The sequence below is a fragment of the Protopterus annectens genome, chromosome 8.part0 (genome assembly GCF_019279795.1).
Source record: "Protopterus annectens isolate FY-2018-M chromosome 8.part0, PAN1.0, whole genome shotgun sequence".
Lineage (NCBI taxonomy): Eukaryota > Metazoa > Chordata > Ceratodontiformes > Protopteridae > Protopterus > Protopterus annectens.
This window is the reverse complement of record NC_056741.1, coordinates 244975992-244997593: the sequence shown is the minus strand read 5'-3', so window position 1 is coordinate 244997593 and position 21602 is coordinate 244975992. Positions and strand designations below refer to the sequence as shown.

The 21602-nt window shown below is 41.1% G+C and overlaps 1 long non-coding RNA gene across 1 annotated transcript in view; it reads right to left on the bottom strand.

Moving 5' to 3' along the window:
• Positions 1–4192: 4192 nt before the first annotated feature.
• The window catches only part of LOC122808015, a 139048-nt gene continuing 121638 nt past the window's right edge, over positions 4193–21602 (bottom strand). Inside the window, exon 3 of the long non-coding RNA XR_006365757.1 lies at positions 4193–4571. This is a non-coding gene — a long non-coding RNA (uncharacterized LOC122808015). The remainder of the gene's footprint in view (positions 4572–21602) is intronic.

Genomic DNA, 21602 nt, shown 5'->3' with positions numbered 1-21602 from the left:
GTGAATGTTATCTTCAAAATAAGGACACCGCCATGGGTGCTTCATTTGCACCCATTTATGCTGATTTATTTATGGCCTATTTTGAGGAGCATATAATTTATGATCGATCCTATAACCTTTACCGTGATGAAATAGACATTTGGAGAAGATGTTTGGATGACTGCTGGATGGTGTGGAGGTCTGATGTTGAATATCTACATGAGTTTGTTAACTATCTCAATGAAAACAAATGGGGTATTGAGTTTTCAGTCATTTATGATCTAAATAACATCATGTTTTTGGATGTTAGTATAACCAGGAACACTGATCATACTTTGTCTACTAAGGTAAATCGCAAATTCCCTGAATATAATTCACTCCTCCATGCCACCAGCTTTCATCCTCATCACATTTGTCGTAACATTCCAAAATCTCAGTTTATACATGGTAAACATATCTGTTCTGATGAACAGGCTTATAGTTTTTACAAGCATGATCTCATCACTAGATTTAAGAATAGGGGCTACGATACTGGTTTCATACACAATGCTGTACTTCATGTTGATGGTTTAGACAGGCCAGACTTGCTTCAATACAAAGACAAAAATTGTACTGATGATACAGTCATCCGTTTTTTGACTACTTATGGCTGCAGTACCAATTCACTAATTCACAGTGTTAACGACCAGTGGAATATTTTGTTGGCTGATTCCACATTATCTACAATTCTACCAACTAGATGCCCCTTTACTTACAAGAAAGGCAGAAATTTGGGCTCTCTTTTCAACCATTACAAACACTTCTTACCATCCACTTTGTCTTTGTCACAATCAGCTATTTCAGGTGGCCGATTAGTTGGCTGTTTCCCTTGTGGGCATTGTTCCTATTGCAGTAAACTCACGAAATCTACCTCCTTTAGCAGTAAAAACACCAGTCAGGTTTTTGATATATGTTTTTATGCCAACTGCCAATCTGATTGGGTTGTTTATCTTGCCACATATTACTGTTCATTCTTTTATGTGGGACAAACCTCCCATTCGGTCAAATTCAGAATGGGTGAACATTTCAGTAAGATCAGACATTTACAAAAAAGAAAAAAAGTGGATTATTAAACTCAGGGGATTATTCCCTCCGGGTCTTAATGAGCACCTATAATCACTAATCATGTGATTAAAAATTTGCATTATATAAATGAGTATTGCATTTGTTCTTTTTACACTGATAAAGGCATTGCTTTTTTGCCGAAACCAGTCATACTCGTTTTTTTTCTATATTTAGTTTGTACTACATTTAAATAAAGTAACTTTGGTGCTACAGCTGCTGGTCTTATTTGTGTTTTGGAATAAGACTGACATCCCCCACCAACCTACTTACAAAACAATTAGAAACAACAAAAACTTTAACCCCACTAATTTCCAAAATAAGGTCAAAGCATGTAATTGGGCAGTCCTAAAACATCTACCACTTGAAGAAGCTGTATTATATTTCAATACCAAATTCCTAGCCATCCTTGATACCCATGCACCTGCTCGTTCTATAAGAAAAAGTTGCTCCGTGGTTTTCAAAAGAAACCAGACAAATGATCTTACTTAGAAACAAAGCTTGGACCACTTGGCATACCACAAAATCCCCCTTAGATCAACTTAGATTTAGACAACTAAGGAACAGCACTAAAACCTCTACCAGCTGTGGTGGTGCAGTGGTAGCATTGTTGCCTCACAGCACCAAGTTCTCCTGTTTGAATCTCGGCTGGAGTGCCTTCTGTGTGGAGTCTGCATGTCCTCCCTGCGGTCGAGTGGTGTTTGAAAGATATGCGTGAATGGGCGTCAGGCTGGCAACTCGGCCCCATAAAAATCTACTGCCAATCATTAGCAGACTGGAGTTCCACTGTGTCGACCCCTAACCGGGAAAAGCTGAAAAAGACCAACAACAACTGTCATTTACAAAAGAAGCATTAAAACAATCTGCAAAAGTTTTGGGCAGGCATAAATAAACTTATTCACCCAGGGCAATGCACAAATCCTACCCCCTCGGCTACCATCCAAAAACCTTCAGAAGATGTTGCCAGTTCCTTTAATAGTTTCTTCACAGAAACTATCCAGTCACTAGCTAACCAACTATCTCCCAGTTGCCCAAGTCCTAATGCCACCACGCCTAGTTCTCAACTTCCCTTTAACTTTCAACCAGTTTCCACATCACTTATCCGTGCCCTACTCAAGAAACTAAAACCTCCCACCCTTGCAGTGGATCTCCTCCCAGCTGAGTATCTACAAAAAGCTGTGGATGCCATACCATACCCAATCTCTATCCTAATCAATAGAACTATATCAGAAGCCACTGTCCCCTCCATCTGGAAGACATCCCGTGTTATTCCACTCCACAAAGGGGGCAGTTCCACTGAACTGTCAAATTATAGACCTATAGCTATTTTGTCACCCCTGGCTAAAATTATGGAGAACTGCATCCGTAAACAACTCCTGAGCCATCTCATTCAGAACAATCTCCTGGCTAACTCACAGCATGGTGTCAGACCATTCCACAGTACAACCCCGGCCCTCCTCTACTTCTCCAATGTTATTAATCAAAACTGAAACAACAATAAGCTTTCTTCTGCCTTCTTTCTTGATCTCTCCAAAGCCTTTAACATGGTTAACCACCAACTACTCATAAACACACTTAAAACTATTCCTCTAGATGTCCAGGCTATCCAATGGTTCAAATCATATCTGAGTGATAGACAACAGGCTGTACTATGGCAGAACAAACTATCTTCCCTTCTACCTATCACTCTTGGGGTCCCTCAGGGCTCTATATTAGGACCCTATTATTTTCTGTCTTTATTAATGACCTGTACACAGTCATCCCAACAGCCACCTGCATTCAATATGCAGCTCACTCCACTTTGATTTGTTCTGCCACCTCCTCTTTAAGTCTTCAGACTCTATCCCAAAAAGTTTTTAATACTGTCAAAAATTGGCTCTGTAAGCTACTGCTTTTCTCCCCCACTTGCAAAGCCTCTGCTTCAACCTTTACTATAAAATCTAACAATGGCACTGTCATTGTCCCAGATTCCTGTACCTGTACCAAACTCTTAGGTGTAACAGTTGATAATAACCTCAAGTTTGATACACATATTAATCAAACTATTAAAAAAGTTAATAAAAAACTTGGCTCACTATACAAGATCAATCCTTTCCTCACTCCACTAGCTAGGACGGTAATTTCCCATACACATCTACTTTCCACCCTCCTTTATGCATCCCGTCTCTTCATGAACTTGAGTAAGTCCGACCTTAATAAAGTCTCTAGCTGCTTTAATCATATTGCTAGATTGCCACTGGAGCAGCATACAGAACACACCACTGTCTGAACCTAAAGAATCTAGGGTGGCTAGAATTGCCTATCCATCTTCAGTACAATCAGCTAAGAGTAGCACATAAAATTCTCTACCAACCTGAAAACACACCCATACTTACAAAAATTATCACCCCTTACAGCAACCTAAAGACACTTTGCTCATCCAACAAATTACTAGTCCAAACCCTCAAAAGCAACAACTCATCTGGAGACTCTCTATATGACAACTTTGGTGGCAAAATATGGAACTCACTTCCTGCTGAGCTTACTTAAGAACCCGTTCTAACCCAATTCTAAAAAATCTAAAACGGCACTTTAAAAGGCAATGGCTGTGTCCTTGCTATAATCCTGACTAAGTCTGGCAATATAAACATGTGCTAAAGAGGTCTTTTGGCCACCCCTACATTGCTTCCTAATTGTTACTCTATAACAAATCAGATTTATATATGACCAAATGAATGACTTTTATCCTATGTAATATATCTGTAACAGTGCTTTAACTTGATTAATGTAACAGTTTTTCTGTACGTATATATAGAGCTTTTCTCCCCGGGCCTCCGCTGAAAATGGCTAAGTATGCAGTCGGAATATCCCAGTCAACAAATGTAAAATAAATAAATAAAATTAATTAAATAAATAAATAAATAAATAAATAAATAAATAAATATGTGCCATACTCACTTGATATCCCCTGGTTTAAGAAATATATGCATTATCTCAAACTAATACATTATTAAAATGTTTTTCAGATGCTAAATCCTCCTTCTACATAGTATATGTACAGATCTATATTATTAAATGCAAGTTCAGTCATATACAGTCATACGAATTTATTTATTCAAATAATCCAGGTAAAGATGACTGTGGTTAAAAATGTCACACACACTGATGGGTATTAAAAAAGAAAAACAAAACAATACCCAGATTTACTCAGATGTGTACATTAAGCATGCATGAATACTTGGACAAAACAATGCGATACTAAATATAATTCAAATCATAAAGAGCTAGGATTAATAAAAGGAAAGAATGCAAACATATAAAACCATAACTTTGTTTCTAATGAAACACACGGCCATCAGGAACCAGGAACTTAAGTATCACATCTTGCAAACCATTTCCACGATCTCTCAGTTCTCTTCTAGAATCTTTTGCTGAAATTAGGATGCCGACTTCTTTCTTCTTCCTTTAGAATGCAAGACGATTGTAGAATATACCAGTTGTTGCTCAGGTCCCTTCAGAAAAATAAAAGACTAAGAGTTAAATCTGAAATTATTTGGAAGACAGACATTTTTTTATCTAATATGTGCTCCCTTCTCTGATGATCATCATCCCTCCCCTCAACGATATATCACCTTTGTACCCTAGTCTGGGAGTTTCAGGTAAACTCTAGGAAAGAGCTGTCCAGATGATGCCATCGTTCAAGCAGTCATTAGGGTGCTTTATGTCCTCGCTGATGTCCTGACAATGAGGGCAGTTGTATGAAAAAACAGTGGATGCCACAGTCTTACAAATCCTCAACAAATCCACAACACAGAAAAAAAAACTACTAATTTGTCAAACACAAGAATTATGGTTTGAATGAAGTGTTGGTATGCTACAGTGTAACAAGTCAAGGCTGAAGCTACCAAGACAACAGAGGTGGGGAAAACGTCATGCACAAAGACATCTATGGCTCAGGAGAAAGAGAAAAAATATCATTATCCTAAATTCAAGAACAAACAATTGGATTTATTTTGATCTGTCCTGCATTGTAAGGGAAATATTTTAAAACAAATGCAGCACATTTACCATCTTTCAAGATAAAACACACATCTTCCCACTGCAGACACTGGAAAATAGCCGATTAATTTAAACACCTTTTAGTAGGTTCTTTGAATTTGAAGCAGGAGTGGTCAGTTAACAGATCTTGGATTACAGTGATAGTTTTGACACTTCAGGAAGAATGTTGAAGACCATCTGTCAACATTTTGTCTAAAAATTGGAGCCTTCATGCAGTGTGGCTAGTATAATGTGTTGAGCATTTTACAACTATTGTTAAGAGATAAGAACTGCTCTGAGAACTCAGGTCAGAGTAATTTAAGCAAAACAGTGAAAATGAAAACAGGTTCCAGAAGCTGTGCAAGATGCCTGTGACTCATACTACTGCCATGCTATTTACATGGAATTTAAAAATGATTTTCTTATTTCTAATTGAGTGATTAAACATTGATTTGGTATGCATGGTTATTTTAAAATCATTTAATTGTTACTTAATCAATTATTTGTGATTGGAGGGAATATGATTGGCTGTATGTTATTTGGGTGGTGCTATTTAAGTGCATTTTCCTGGTCTGTGTATCTTGATAAAGTCTCTGATTTGTCAGACACGAAAGCGCTTGACTGTTTGGATTTGTTTATTAAAGAACGTACTGCTAAGTGGCCTGTGTGGTTCCTGTTTCCAGAGGCTTGGTTTCTAATAATTTAGAACGGGTCAGCTAAGGTTAATCATCAATGAACTTAAGGGGTGGAACTATGAACTAAACATTCTATTTAAGGGGTAAAATAAAATATTTCAGAGCTTTACTAGAAAGGCTCACCCAGACTCTGCTACAGTTTGCTGTGAGGGAAAGGTTAGTTTGCTTTTTATTTGTTGTATTTTCTGTTACTGTATTGCCTTTTTCAATTTTTATACTGTGCTTTGTTTTCTTTACACTGTGTTTTACTTGTATTCTGCTTTTAACTGCATATTAAAACTTGAAAAGAGACCACAGCTCTGTCTCTTGTGAGCCAAACAGAAATTTTTCCGACCCTCCCATCTGGTTACTGTTGTGTTCCTAAGCACCACTGTATTTCTAGTTGCCTGCCCCTTATGTTAATTTGACCATATATCTCATTTCCTCTCTGCTTTTACTGGCTGGTGTGAGTAAGCACAAAATTATCAGTTTGTAAAATCACTCCCTTCAACTATTTACATTTATTGGCCATTCTACTGTATTCTATAGTACCAGAATACAAAAGTGACCACCCCATTTAAAACCTATCTTGCTGTTTTAAAAATAGTGACTCTCCACTAAAACTTAACTTTTTAGACAAGTAAAACTTAAGTTACCACTTTCACATCCAACTCCTCTGGTGCACACTGCAGTTTTTAGGATAAACCCTTTTTTTCATCTTACCTTTAAGCATCTATTGCAAGCCCACCAATTATTGGAGAACCCACATTCTGCCTCTCAGTAGTCATATTGGGATCAGTCCTTCTGTTTTCTCCTGGTGAGAGAAGGAGTGCAGTTACAGTATTTCCTGGAGATTACTGATCACCAGAAAGCTTAATAACTACTTTATAGGTGACAGCTTGGAATCTGTGCTTATATTCTGATCCTGGTGAGAGTAGGAGCAGAGTGCATTGATTCCTGACTCTTTTTAGATGGAGAGTGAGTGTCTGTGCTTAACATACCTGATTGGTCTGGTTGCTATTCGAGGCATCTACCAGTAAAAGGCTACAAGCCTGCATACCTCTGCATCATCTGGGACAAGACTGTGGATCATCAAACAGGCCATGGCCTGCTTCTCTTCTTGAGACTGGTGCTAACATTTTTCTTCTGGTGAGAGAAGAAGCAAAGGAGTATTGTATCCTAACAGAGTGAAGCTGTGTTGAGACCAGCATTAGTAGTAGCCAGGCAGTAGACATTAATGGGACTCCCCTCTTTTCATCATTCTTGACAAGCTAATTCTTTATTTTTCAGTAAGTACTGCTTGATTTCTTTCTAACTTCAGAATATCTGCCTAAATACTTCATCCTTAAATTTTCAGGGTCTACATATTAGTTTCCTCTCAAGTGTTTGGCAGTGCTACTCCTCTGTAGAAACTCAGACACCTTGAGTGACATTTTTCATGTAAAAGGAATATATAAGGAAACAGCTCCAGTACTTAGTAATAATGACCATCCCTCCTGGCATGTCTAAATGTCAGATGTTCTTCGTGTTTCACTGTTGCAGTCATTACATTTGGGGTAATCTGCTGGCAGGTTGCCCTCAGTCGGCCTGAATAACAAAGTCTTGGGTCCTGCGTCAGTTGCTGTTTCCTCTTCCATGACATCAGGTCATCAGGGGTATAAAACATGTAGCCGACGCCATTTTATTCAGTCTTTCTTGCCGCGCGGTGCCCGAAGCAGAAGCAGTTCACAAGTGCCGGTCGTCCGACTCCTGAAATTTTCGTATTCGAGTTTCAGAACCAAAGTCTTCAAACTAAAACTAAGTACCCCATTGGGGAAACTTTTTCTTGCTCCTTACTGAAGTCAGTAAAAGTTAATAATTGCAATACTTGTGGGAAGCAAATACCTCATAGGGATTTTCACCCGCGGTGGTGGTGCTGCAGTAGCGTTGTCGCCTCACAGTACAACGCTGTCTGGTTCGATTCTCAGCTAGAGCGTCTTCTGCGTGGAGACATGCGTGAATGGGCGTACCTTCGTTGAAGGTTGTGCGTCAGGCCTGGCAAGCCGGTACGTAAAAATCAACTGCCAATCATTAGCAGACCGGAGTTCCGCTGTGGTGACCCCTAACCGGGAAAAGCCAAAAGACACAAACAAACTGTATTCCTTGCCTAGGCCCAGATCACAACGTGCCTTGCTGTCGGTTTTGTGCTAGATTTAACCAATGCACTATTAAGCGTCGGTATATTTTTGCTTCTAAATATTTTGGATCAAGATTTAATTATCCTGAAATGTCGTCAGTTAGCAATCTGACTACTGGAGATCACAAAAAACGCAAAGAAAAAGACAGAGACAGACCGTCGAGGTCCAAAACCAATGACAAAGCTTCTCCTAAGCCAGTGGCCGGTTCTCCAGTACTCAGTGAGGCGCTTTCACAGCCCCTGATACCCGCTACTAATGAGTTGCAGGCCTCTACCGAGACCCATTCAGAGTCCGGTATGCCACGAGATTCTCAGAGTATTGAACCCGTGGATGTCTCTCCCTTGGATGGATCCGGAGCCACTGAGCAGGCACCGGCTTCTGAGGGTGTTTTCAGGCCTCAACATTTTTATATTAAACCAACACCAGCCTCAAAAACAAGGTCAAAAACAGCTTCTATGTCTATAAAACCGAAGCATGAGCCACGTGCTCAGGCCTCTATGCCTAAAAAACAGATGATCAAAGTGGCTGAGGATTTAATTACCTTGATCAGGGGTTCCCAACCCCCCCCCCCCCCAAGAGGCCTAGGCAAGGCACTGATTATGAATCTTCAAATCAGGTTTCCATTTCTTCTGACTCCTCTTCTGATCAGGAATTTTCTATTCCACCCTATGAGGATTCTGATGCAGAGGAATCCATCCCATCTGCATCTCCTCCTGAGGATTACTCTTTCAGAGAGACTTTGCATACATTAAGGGAAGATTTTCACTGGATGAATCAGGACTTCTCTGAATCAAAAAAGAGACTTAGGGATTTCCTTCTTCTTCCCCAGCATAGGCCTTTGGCAATACCTCCTGTATTAGACATTGTTGATGATGTGTTTTTGGAATCAACTATGGCTCCTGATTCCCTGCCTCTGGCTCCTAGTAAGCCAGACAGATATTACAGGGTTCCTGACTCCCACAAATTTCTATTCAAAAATCCTGCTGCTGATCCTGAGACTATTTCTCAGGGTCCCAAGGGTGTAAAGGCCTCAACAGCGACAGAGATTCCAGGGTGCTGGATAGATGGGGAAAGAAGGTTTATACGTCTGCAACCTTGGCAATCAGGGCTTTGAACTGCCAGTTTCATATGCTTAAATATCAACAGCATGTTATGGGCTTACTGAAACAGAAAATGATGTTGATTTCTGATTGTGTGGAAAATAAAGAGTTACAGGAATTACTGCATTCAGCAGAACAGGTTGGAAAGCATACTTTGCAATGTGGTTTTGATTCTTTGGAGGCCTCTTGTAGGGCCGCCGTTACTGGATCTGTGATTAGAAGGCATGCCTGGCTCAAGGAGCAAAATCTGCCTGATCATGTTAAAGCTAAATTGTTGGATGCCCGTTTGCAACATGATACTCTCTTTGGTAATAAGGCAGAAGAGGTTTTAAAGAAAATGGAAGACAAAGCTAAATCTATGCAAACTGTAAAATATTTCTTGCAAGTGCAGCCACTCAGGTTCAGTAGACACTGGCCTACTAAAAATTGGTCCTTTCCTGTGTCCAACAGAGCCACTCAAGGCAAATCCAGGCACTCAAAAGGCGCTCAAAAGGCTCCAGATACCAATCACAGGGTTCTTGCAGATCAAAGCAATGGGGTGCCTCCACCTCCAAAACTGGAGGGAACAAAGCACAACCCTACAATAAGCAGTCTCAATGACCTTCCTCTACCATCACCAAGCACTTACCTTTTGGCAGCCCCCTTGGGGGGAAAACTAGCACTTCATGTTCAAAATTGGCATTTAATTACCCAGGAAAAGTGGGTATTAAACATAGTATCCCAGGGGTACAGATTTCATTTCCATACCTTGCCAATTCCAAATGGATGGCTGGATCTGCCACAAAGCCAGTGGGCAGAGGCCCAGAAACAAGTCATGTCCCTCATGGATATGGGGGCTATTCAACCAGTACCAGAAAAGGAAAAAGGACAAGGTTTTTATTCAAGACTTTTCCTGGTACCCAGAAAAGACAATTCTTGGCATCCAATACTGGACTTATCGATTTTGAACACATTCCTGGACATTCCAAAATTCAAAATGCTGACTTTACAACTACTGCCTTGATTGGTAACTCTAGACTTAAAAGAGGCATACCTGCATATCCCAATAAGGGAATCTTGCAGAAGATACCTCTGCTTCAAAGCAGATTTTTTGCATTACCAATTCTCTGCACTGCCCTTTGGCTTATCTACTTGGCCCAGGGTCTTTACAAAGTGCCTGGCACCAGTAATTGCATTCTGTAGACAAAGAAACATTCAAATTTATCCTTATCTGGATGACTGTCTCATTCAAGCAGAGGACAAAGACACTCTTTTTCAACATCTGGCATTTGTGAAAAGGCTTCTAGCATGCCTAGGGTACACCATAAATGAAAAGAAATCACAACTGGTACCCTCCCAAATAATTACATTCCTGGGTGCAAGCTTGAATACAACTGCCCAGATGGCTTACCTTACTCCAGACAAACAAAGGCAACTGACAACACACTTCAAACAAATGGCAACAAAAACCCAGTTATCTGCAAGAACAAATTCTGCAGTCTTTGGGGTTCATGGCATCCTGCATTCTACTGATTCCATATATGAGACTGCATATGAGGAAACTTCAGTGGTACCTAAAAAGTTTATGGAGTCAACATTGTCACAGTCTGGAAACTATGATTCCTCTCATTCCCTGCCTTCAACAGGAGTTTCTTTGGTGGGCAGACACATGTCACCAAAACAAGGGACTCTCATTCACTCTACCCCCTGCCACCCAAACTCTAACTACAGACACATCAGACTATGCTTGGAGGGGGCAACCTGGTGGGGAGATGCATGCAGGGCAAATGGAGCCCAAACCAAATGCATCTGCATATCAATCAGAAAGAGATGCTAGCTGTTCAGAATGCTCTGACAGCCTTCAAGGACTTACTTCATCCTGACTACTGATAAAGATGGACAACACCACAGTTATGTGGTACATAAACAAGCAGGGGGGTACACATTCCTACCCCCTTTGCAGACTAGCCATGGCCTTGTGGAACACAGCATTGACTTACCAAATACATCTTCAAGCTCAATTCCTGCCAGGAAAACAAAATACTCTGGCAGATGACCTAAGCAGAAATCTTATGGACCCGCATGAATGCAGACTGGATCCACATATCTTCAGCATGTTAACACAGAAATGAGGGAGCCCAGACATAGATCTATTTGCCTCTCCCCAGAATTATCAGTTGGACAAATTCTGCACAAGAACTCATCACAAAAAAGCATGGAAAGTGGATGCCCTATCCTTCAGCTGGAAAAACCTATCAGTCTATGCCTTTTCCCCTCTACCTCTACTCTCCAAGGTCTTACTAAAAGTCAGACAGGAAAAACTAAAAATGATCCTAGTTGCTCTGTTCTGGCCTCGCCAGCACTGGTACCCACTTCTAAGGAATATGTCTCAACTTCCTCCATGGTACTTGCCTCAAATACCTCATCTACTGTCTCAGCAGAACAATAAAATTATGCACACTCAGCTCCAAACTCCGAATCTTGCAGCATGGCTGATCAATTCATTATTCAAACAACACCTCTCAGTAAATCTGTGATGGATGTCATTTTGAAAGCCCGAAGGCCTAGTACTAGAAAATGCTTATCTTATGCTGATAAATGGAAGAGATTCTGTGCTTAGAACCAAGCACAAGGAAAAGACACAGCAAAGCCCAATATTTCTCAGATTTTACAATATTTGACTGAGATGCTTGACAAGGGCCTATCGTTTTCTTCAGTAAAAATCCATGCCTCTGCCATCTCAGCTCATTACAACACAGAGCCTCCCCTCTTTTCTCATCCTCTGCTAAAACAGTATCTTAGAGGGGCCAAAAATTTAAGGTCTCCCAGAAGATCTCCAACTCCTGCATGGCACCTCAACTTTGTGCTGGAAAAACTCACCCTGCCTCCTTGTGAACCAGCAGCTACTGCGGATATAAAATTTCTGTCTTAGAAGACAGCTTTTCCTTTGACAGTCACTTCAGCAAGAAGGGTTTCAGAACTGCAGGCTCTCATGGCAGTGGAGACTTTTATCATATTTTACCTGGGCAGGCTGTCCCTCAGGACCAATCCTTTTTTTATGCCTAAGGTGGTATCCAGTGTGGCTCTTAACCAGACCATTCATCTGCCAACTTTTACCCAAATCCGCAGAACAAGGGGGAGAGGATTCTGCATTCATTGGACATACACAGACAACTGAGATTCTTCTTAATCAGGACCAAATCTCTAAGAAAGTCTGAGCAACTGCTGGTAGCATTTGCTGCAAGATCAGAGGGGAAGGCTATATCAAAGCAGACTATTCCTAAGTGGATAAGCCATTGCATTTGTTTCTGCTACTTGCACCATGGTAAACCTGTGCCCAAGGGGATCAGATCACATTCCACCAGGGCTGCCTCTACTTCAGCAGCTTTTCTCAGAGGGGTTCCAACCAAAGACATTCTAGAAGCTGCTACTTGGAGCTCTGTTCATACCTTCACAAAGCATTATCATTTGTCTCTCTTCTCCAAATCCAGGGCAGGCTTTGCCACTGCAGTTCTGCAGAGCCTTATAGCCGCTCCTAATGCTGTTTAGTTCCATCCTCCCATCCATAGCTTTGGGAGTCTACCCAAATGTAATGACTGCAACAGTGAAACATGAAGAACATAGTACAGTTGTGTACACTTACCTTAAATATAGATGTTAGAGTGTATTCACTGTTGCATTCTGGGTTACCTACCCGCCATCCCCCTTTCTATACCTTTTCTTTCCTTCACTATACACTAAAGCCTTTGTGGTGTATTTGCTTTTAGATGAAGGCAAAGTTTATGTTCCTAAAAATGCATTTATATATATGTTTCTGTTTATATATATATATATATATACCCGACATCTGGGGCAAGAAAAACTGAATAAAATGGCATCGTCTGCATGTTTTATACCCCTGATAACCTGACATCATGGAAGAGGAGACAGCAACTGACGCATGACCCAAGACTTTGTTATTCAGGCCGACTGAGGGCAACCTGCCAGCAGATTACCCCAAATGTAATGACTGCAACAGTGAATACACTCGAACATCTACATTTATAGTAAGTGTACACAACTGTACTTTCCCTGTGCTTTCTCCTATTAACCTGGTGAACTTAAGCATTATGAGGCAGTGTAGCAACTGCCTCGTGTACACAGACAACCCTCTCCTCTTACCTCCCAACACTTAGACTTGTGAGAGATGCACTTATATATCCAAATTGGAAGCCATGCACTCTCAAGCCAAGACTGGAATAGCTGGTCAAGAGGAGAAGGTCAACACTTGCACCACACCACATGCAACACATAGCCCTGCAGAACATCCACCATCACAGCTCTCACATAAAAACACACATCCACTTTCGCGGAGGCTCTCAATAGAAATTTACCCAAACAGCAGAGACCTCCAAGACAGAAACACACTCAACCATCACAACACAGCACAAAGCACAAGACACACAGTTCACCTTCACAGTGTGCCCCTCAACCTAAGCCCCTAAGGCAAAACAGCTTGCCAATACACTAATCACAGGTGGGTGACTCGATAGTGAGGCACACTAATACCCCACTCACTCAGCTGAATAAGGAAAAGGTAACAGTCAGCTGTCTATCAGGTGCCAGAATCCGACACATAACACACGCACTCTGGTCACTCCACAACAAGTACAAGTATGACTCTGTTACTGTCCATGTGGGTGTGAATGACCTGAGATGCACCTCCCTGGACTACATGAAAAGAGATATGGAGGAGCTCTCCGATTATGTGGCCCAGGCAGGTATGACCCTAGCCCTGAGCAGCATCCTACTGTTGCCCAGAATTATACCACAGTACAAGCAGAAAATGATTGGCTTCAACAATTGGCTAAGTTTCTGGTGTTATTCTAAGGGGATCCAGTATCTGCCTGCTTGGGATGATATGACTTGACAGACTTTGATGCTTTGCCAGAGATGGCCTGCATCTGTCACCCCTGGGTTTCCGGATACTGGCTAAGGCTCTTACCACCCCTATAGTGCCTTCTTTAGGTGATGTTCCAAAGACCAAATTGCCACCATAATGACTATAAATAAATGCAATCTGAGGGTCATGCTGCTCAACTCTAGAAGTCTAAATCTTAAGATGCACTTGCTCGAAGCACTCCTTAAAATGGAGAACATCGACATTTGTGCTGTAACAGAGACCTGGTTTAAAGCAGCAGAAAGCACCCCTGTGCTACCAGGCTATAACTCATTCCACACCTTTCGGCCCCAGAACATGGATCGAACCTCCAAAAGTGGTGGTGTCTCCATATTCATCAAGAATATGCACACTTCCAGACTAGTAGCCCAGCGTAACGCATCTGAGATACTTCAGGTACAACTAACATTGGGTAAGATGGCGATTCAGGTCGTAGCCTGCTATAGGTCCCAAACCATGTCCCAGGACTCTCTCTCCACATACCTAAGCACCCTGGAAACTATTAGGGTCCAACCCAACAATCTCATACTAGGTGACTTCAACTACCCCTCCATCAACTGGGAAAACTACTCATGCACCAATACACTGGTCCAACGCTTCCTGGAATTCATCAGTTTTAATGCCCTGGACCAGCTTATTCTTACCCCCACTAGAGGAAGCGACATCCTTGACCTGGTTATTGCTAACATGGGCAACTGTTGCTCTACACCACTAGTCAATTCCTCCCTGGTCAGATCTGATCACATTACCAATCACCAGGGAAACCCACATCTCACCCACACCCCCCACAAAGGTAATCACTATGAAAAACTTCTCCAAAGCTGACTCTGGGCTCCTAAAAATAGAGATGGCTAACTTCATGGCACCCATGTCAATGGAAAATAGATGCATGACTTCCAAATCATACATTAATGCACTGTACAAACATGTACATAAACGCATGGAACTAGCCATACCCAACAGAACCAAGAAGCTCTCCTCAAAAAAAAAAAAAAAAGAAGCCAATTTGGTGGTCCTCTGCCATTAATACATTTTACAACAGAAGGAAGAAACTGTTGCAGAAAATTGTGAAGCCCCAAGACTGGAAAAACTCCCTTATTAGCCTTAACAAAAAGTTGAGATTCCTCATCAAAACCTCTAAAACCAGCTATGAAGGCAGAATTATGGCAGACACTAAAAACAACCACAGAGCCTTCTTCTATAGCATCAGAAATCTTCACTGCAATACCCAGGTTTGCTCTGAGTTACTGCACAATGGTACCTCCTATACTATGCCAACAGATATTGCCAACAAACTGGCGACAGATTCAGTGCCAACTTTACCTCCCCAAAGGACCAATCACAATACCTGAGGAATGCCAGGCATCCAGCATTACTGCAGCACATGCTAAAGCTGCATTGTCCAGGGCCAAGAATACAGCTTCCATGGGACCTGCAATATCCCTGGATGTGTTCTGTATGAACTACAGTGTGAAATGGCACCACATCTATGTGCCCTGTTCAATCACAGCCTCACCTCAGGCTTTGTCCCTACCAAATGGCGCACTGCTACAGTCATCCCTCTCCATAAAGGGTGAGCGACTACAGACCCTGGGAATTATCATTACATTAGCCTGATGAGTCTGATATGTAAGGCTATGGCGTGCATCATCATGGACCTAATTAACAAGGATATAGGGAATCTCCAAACTCTAGATCCCACTAATTTGGCTTTGTGAAATGTAGCTCATGCCTGCTCAACCTGGTTGACTTTTTTGAGTCAGTCACCAGAGCTGTGGATGAGGGCAAGGCAGTTCATACAGCCTACCTCAATCTGGCCAAGGCCTTTGATACCATTCCCCACTCAGGAATGATTGATAAACACACCAAACTAGATATTAACCCCTATATCACTAGGTGGGTTGCAAATTGGCTCACAGATAGAACCCACAATGTAAAAGTAGCGGACTCCAAGTTAGACTGACGACCAGTCATGAGTGGAGTCCCACAGGGATCAGTCCTGGGTTCTCTTCTGTTTGGCATCTACTCAGAAGTCCAGGCCAACACAGAGGGACTTTGACTGACCAAGTTCGCAGAGTGCAAGGTGGGAGCCATTATTAACTCCCCAAGTGATGTAGACATCCTACAGAAAGGCCTCACTGAGACCAATGACTGGTTTCGAAACCATGGCCTTAAGCTTAATGCCAAAAAATGCATCGTCATACCCTTTGGGAAAAGCTCAATTCTCACTAATTACCACATTGATGGGAGCCCATTGAACACTGAAGGCATTATAAGAGATCTGGGGACACAGGTTGACAGCAACCTCTCCTTCAACCACCACATTGCCACTATGGTCAGAAAGTCCTTCTATGTGGCACATCTCATTACCAAGGGTTTTGCATCCAGGAAGAAAGAGATCATCATCTCTCTCTACTCTTCCCTCATTAGGCCAGTCATCGAGTATAATGGCCCATTTGGCATGTACCTTACTAGACACATGCAACAGCTGGAAAAGCCACAAAAGTACCTCACAAAGAGGATCCTAGGACTTAAATACATGTCCTACATGGATAGACTCAAAAAACTCCAGCTATTCTCTGTCTAATATCACCTACTTATAGGCGGTCTCTGCTTGACTTACAATGCCATGCCTGACCCAGCTCTGTTAGAAATGCTACATCTAAATAAATCCTAATCCCTCTGCACCACACACTCCAGAGACCTCAACCTCATTACAATAACAGAACTTGCTGGAAGGACAGGTTCATAACCCAGAAACTGCCCATGCTCTGGAATACACTTCCCATACATGTCAAGCAGAGCGCCTCACTGACCTTTTTCAAGAGAAATCTTGAAGAGTGGATGGGAAATAGAAAGTGAACCCTGGGGATCACTCCAGTGGCTCTATTTGATAGAGACACTGGGAACTAATGTCGGGCAGTACGATGCCAGGGCACTTCTATCGGCTAGGCTTGTAAAGGCTCCAGGGCCATTAGCCTGGTACACACCTATGAACCTATGTAAAATGAACCCACAAACTTCTGCATCGAAGGAGTGTGTGCTAATTGTTGAACTACTGAGACTGCAAACAAGCATGCTACTTTTCCAGCTCCCTTCAAGGAAGACACTGAAAAAAAACTGTAGCAAGCAAATGCAGCAACATGAACCACCTTATACTCTGTTTCTGGTTTGCTATAATAACACCAAAAGAAGTAATTTAGAACTGAATGTTTTGATGTAGCACCATGCCTTTTCAACTTATTTGATCAAGAATTCTGGACAAATCCAAAAATATTGGGGGGGGGGGGTAAAACTGCAAGCAATTTTAAATATTACTCTGATTCACTTAAAACGTTAATAGAACAATTTCTGCATAAACATGCATTTTTTGAACAATAAGAACTATAAACCTTTAATGGGTGGCTTTACTGACCGATTGGAATGTGTGATTTATCAGAAAATCAAAAATATTCTGAGGTACAGGATGAACATTTGAAGCAAAATCAAAGACATTCTACAAAAATAGGTGGGTGGCACTCAAAAGGGGAAGTCTGGTCCCAGTAATCCATTCCAGGATGTATTTTTTGGATATGCAGGATTTTAAATGATGTAGTTATGATTTACTGAATGCTATTATAACTTTTTATAAACAAGTCTCAGAAGAGTGTAAGAATTTGCAGTTTTAATAAGTATAATAATTAAAATTATATATTGTTACATTCTTAAGATGAGGCTTCTTCATTTTCAGTTTTGTATGGTTTCTCATTGCCATAACATTTATAGTACCAACAAGCAAAATAATGAAATAAAACTGCTGCCATAGTGAACTTTCTATCTTCCAAATATGGAATACTATACTACCCCCCTTAAGGTGGAAAAAATGAGCAAATGTGGAACATTTACTAACAACTTGGTAAGGAGTTCAAAGCATGTTTGAAATGTTTATTTTATACTTCTTTAACCACAAGCTAAGTTCTTTAAATATTATAGACTCTCAGGAGAAACAACTAAAGTTGCAAAAGTCCAAAGCTCCAGATGGGCAAGCCAAGTAATACTCCCCCAAAGAAAAACACAGTCAATCCAGTCACCAATACCAGTAAGAAGCGGTTTACAACATCATGAATATCATATCATACCAGAACACCAACAAGCAATAGAATAAACAAACTCCAGCCATCAAACTGCAGAATATTACACTATCTTGCACAATTTGGAGCACATGGGTACAATGTCCCAAACTTACTAACAACTAGAAAGGAAGCTCACATCATAGTTAAACTCTAGACTTTACCCCTGTCTCTTTTTGCTTGCCAGAATAGTCAGTTGTTTACAACATAAAATCTTCCTTTCACAGTATTTATGGCAAAGGGTTTATACATCAGTTGTAATATATTGTTTTTTTACCACACATTCTGATCTTTAAACATTAGAAACTTGAGTGTAGGTTGAAAAATTCCAGGTTCCCTTATCCTACACATACAAAATAAGCACATTTTTCTCTTACAAATTCTCAGTGATGAACAATTTTAGCCTTTCTTCCTATCTTGGTTATTACTTCATTCTACCCACTACATTAACAACTCACTCTTACCATCAATTCCCTTTCCCCACAAATCTCTCCTTTTTGCTACAATGAACACCCAAAGTTTATGCAATAAGTTAACTTCCATGCCTGGCTTTCCCACAACCCTGACATTCTTTCTATCTCTGAACCATGGCTAAAACCTCATATAAAAGACCCTGAAATCACTCCTCACAACTACTGAATTATAGGAAATGACAGCACCCAAAAGAAAGGTGGTGGAGTAGCCCCCTACTTTTCTCTTCTTCCCTAACAGTGACACCCTATACTAAGCCCAATACCCCAATTTGCTACAGCCGAGCTAACCCTGGCCCTCCTAAAGATTAACAACCACAAAAACATATGCATAGCTGCCCTATATATCCTGCCAGGTAACAATATCCCCATTATTGAGGATAATCTCTCTTGGTTCTCATCTAACATAAGTAATGAAACTATACTCCTAGGTGATGTTAATATTAACTGGACTTCTATACACTCACCCACAACCTGTCAGAATATAAGCCTATATAACTTCACTCAACTAATCAACTCTCCTACTAGACCCACTAAAGATAACACTTCGGGCAGTATTCTGGACTGGATATTAGTTTCCCAACCCCATATTATCTCTAACAGTGGTTCCCTACCTGACTACCTCAGTGATCATATCCCTGCCTTCAGACATCGTTCACCTTCCTCTCTCCATCTACAATACAACTATATTTCATCCATACCCTGAAAAACTTCAATTCTCAAATCTTCTCTGACTCTTTAAAACACATGGACTGGAGCTCTCTAAAACCCATTCCTCTAGATAATGCTGTTACTTACTTCAATACTTCTTTCATTAACCTGCTAAACAGCTTTGCTCCCCCTAGAACTAAAAGAATTAAATTCAATACTGTCCCTTGGCTAACTAAAGAAACTATGACCCTCATGCATCTCCGAGATAAATCATGGAAACAGTACCAAAAATATAAAACACCCAACTCCCTGACCAAATGCAAACAACTTCATAATAAAGTAAAAGAACACATTGCCGCTGACTGGAAATCCTACTACTCCATATTACAAAGCAACCATAAATCAAACCGCCAAAATTTCTGGAATAGTATCTCTGCCCTCCTCTGTCTTGGTAAAAAAGACAACCCCTGCCCAGATCCTAACTCTTCTGATCTTTCCTTAGCTACACAATTTAACTCCTTCTTCATAGACTCAATAGCCAAGCTCACCACATCTTTCCCTAATAATGTATCAGCTCTGACCCCGTCCCTCACGGCTAACTCAACCAATTCTGATACGAAAGCCACTCAACTCCCCCCTTTACTATCAAACCTATTCCTACCTCTACCATAAAAAAAACTACTACAAAAATTGAAACCATGCTCAAATGCCCCTGACGACCTTCCATCTAACTTCCTTAAGCTAGCTGCCGATGTCATAGCTTTGCCCATCTCCATCCTAATAAATCATTCCTTCCAAGAATCCTGTGTACCTGACCTCTGGAAAAAAGCCTTTATTATTTCCCTTCACAAAGGGGGCAACAATACTGAAATCCCCAATTTCTGGCCAATAGCCATCCTGTCCCTTATCTCTAAAATTCTCTAAAAATGTATTCACCTGCAACTCCTACCCTACCTCTTAGACAATCAGCTGCTGACCCCCACACAACATTGATTTAGATCCAGACACAGCACCACTACTGCCCTCCTCTCCTTCCTCGAAACCATCAACCACACTCGTGATCCGGCAGTATTGCATCTCTCCTCCTTCTAGACTTATCTAAGGCCTTCGATACTGTTTCACATAACCTTCTCTTGCCCAAGCTCTCTCATCTCAATCATTCTGCTTCCTCTATCAGCTGGTTTTCCAGCTTGTCTCTCTGATATACAGCAATCCGTCAAGTGGAAAAGCTGCACCTCTTCCTTCCTTCACACTCTTACAGGCATCCTAGAGGGTTCTATACTAGATCCTTTACTATTTAGCATCTTCATTAATAACTTTCATCAGTGTATCCCAAATGCTAAGCTTGTCCAATACGCAGACGACTCTACAATTATCTGCTCTGCCGAACCCCTCCCCAAACTCATGAAATAAACTCAAGATGCCTTCTCTTCTAACGATTCTTGGATGTTGACTAATCATCTAGCTCTCAATGCATCTAAATCCGAAATTATGATATTTACCCCTTCTAAATACATCAAAATTGACAAGAACTCTTTCTCTATAGCCAGCCAAAACAAGACCCCTATCGAAATAGTCCCCCACACAAAGCTTCTAGGTGTCCTTATTGACGAACAAAGTTTGATATTCATCTACAAACTAATATTAAGAAAACCCACCAAAAGCTAGGTATGCGTTATCATCATAGTTGTTATCTTACTCCCTCAACCAAGCATATTGTTTCTACCACCTGCCTCATTCCCTCCCTCCTCTATGGACCCCCTCTCCTTACTAATCTTCAATCCTAACTAAAGGTAAAATTGTCTTCCTGCTACAATAAGTTTGCTACTGGATCCAAATCCTCCTGTCACCACTGTGACATCCTCCACACCTTGAATTGGCTAGAACTCCCTAACTACCTCTCCTGCATTCAACTCTCTAATGCCCATAAGCTCATCTTCAAACCCTCTAATTGCCCCCCTCTCCTCCACCCTCAAAATGCATCAGCCAGATAGACTACTCAGGTCCAACAATCAGAACCTGCTCGAAGTGTACAAACCCATACGTACTCCAGGGAAACTTCTATTATCTTTCTTCCTAGCACGACTATGGAATTCCCTTCCTCCACATATTCAAACTACTTACAGATCACTCCACTTTTAAGATCTTGTTCCATTCCCACCTCACTTCTCACTGGGAAAGCTCTTGCTCTCACCCCCACATGACTCCTTGTACTTAACCCCTATTCCCTTCATCTTCTTTTTTCTTATCTCAACCTAATACTCAATTCCACTATTTTTAGCTACCTTTTTACTCTTTGCTACTTTACGTATCCCCTATTACTTCTTACAAACGTAGGTACTTGTAAGACTTGTACTCCAAAATGCCTTGTTACTTTATACTTCTTAAAATTGCTTTGTTAAGGCA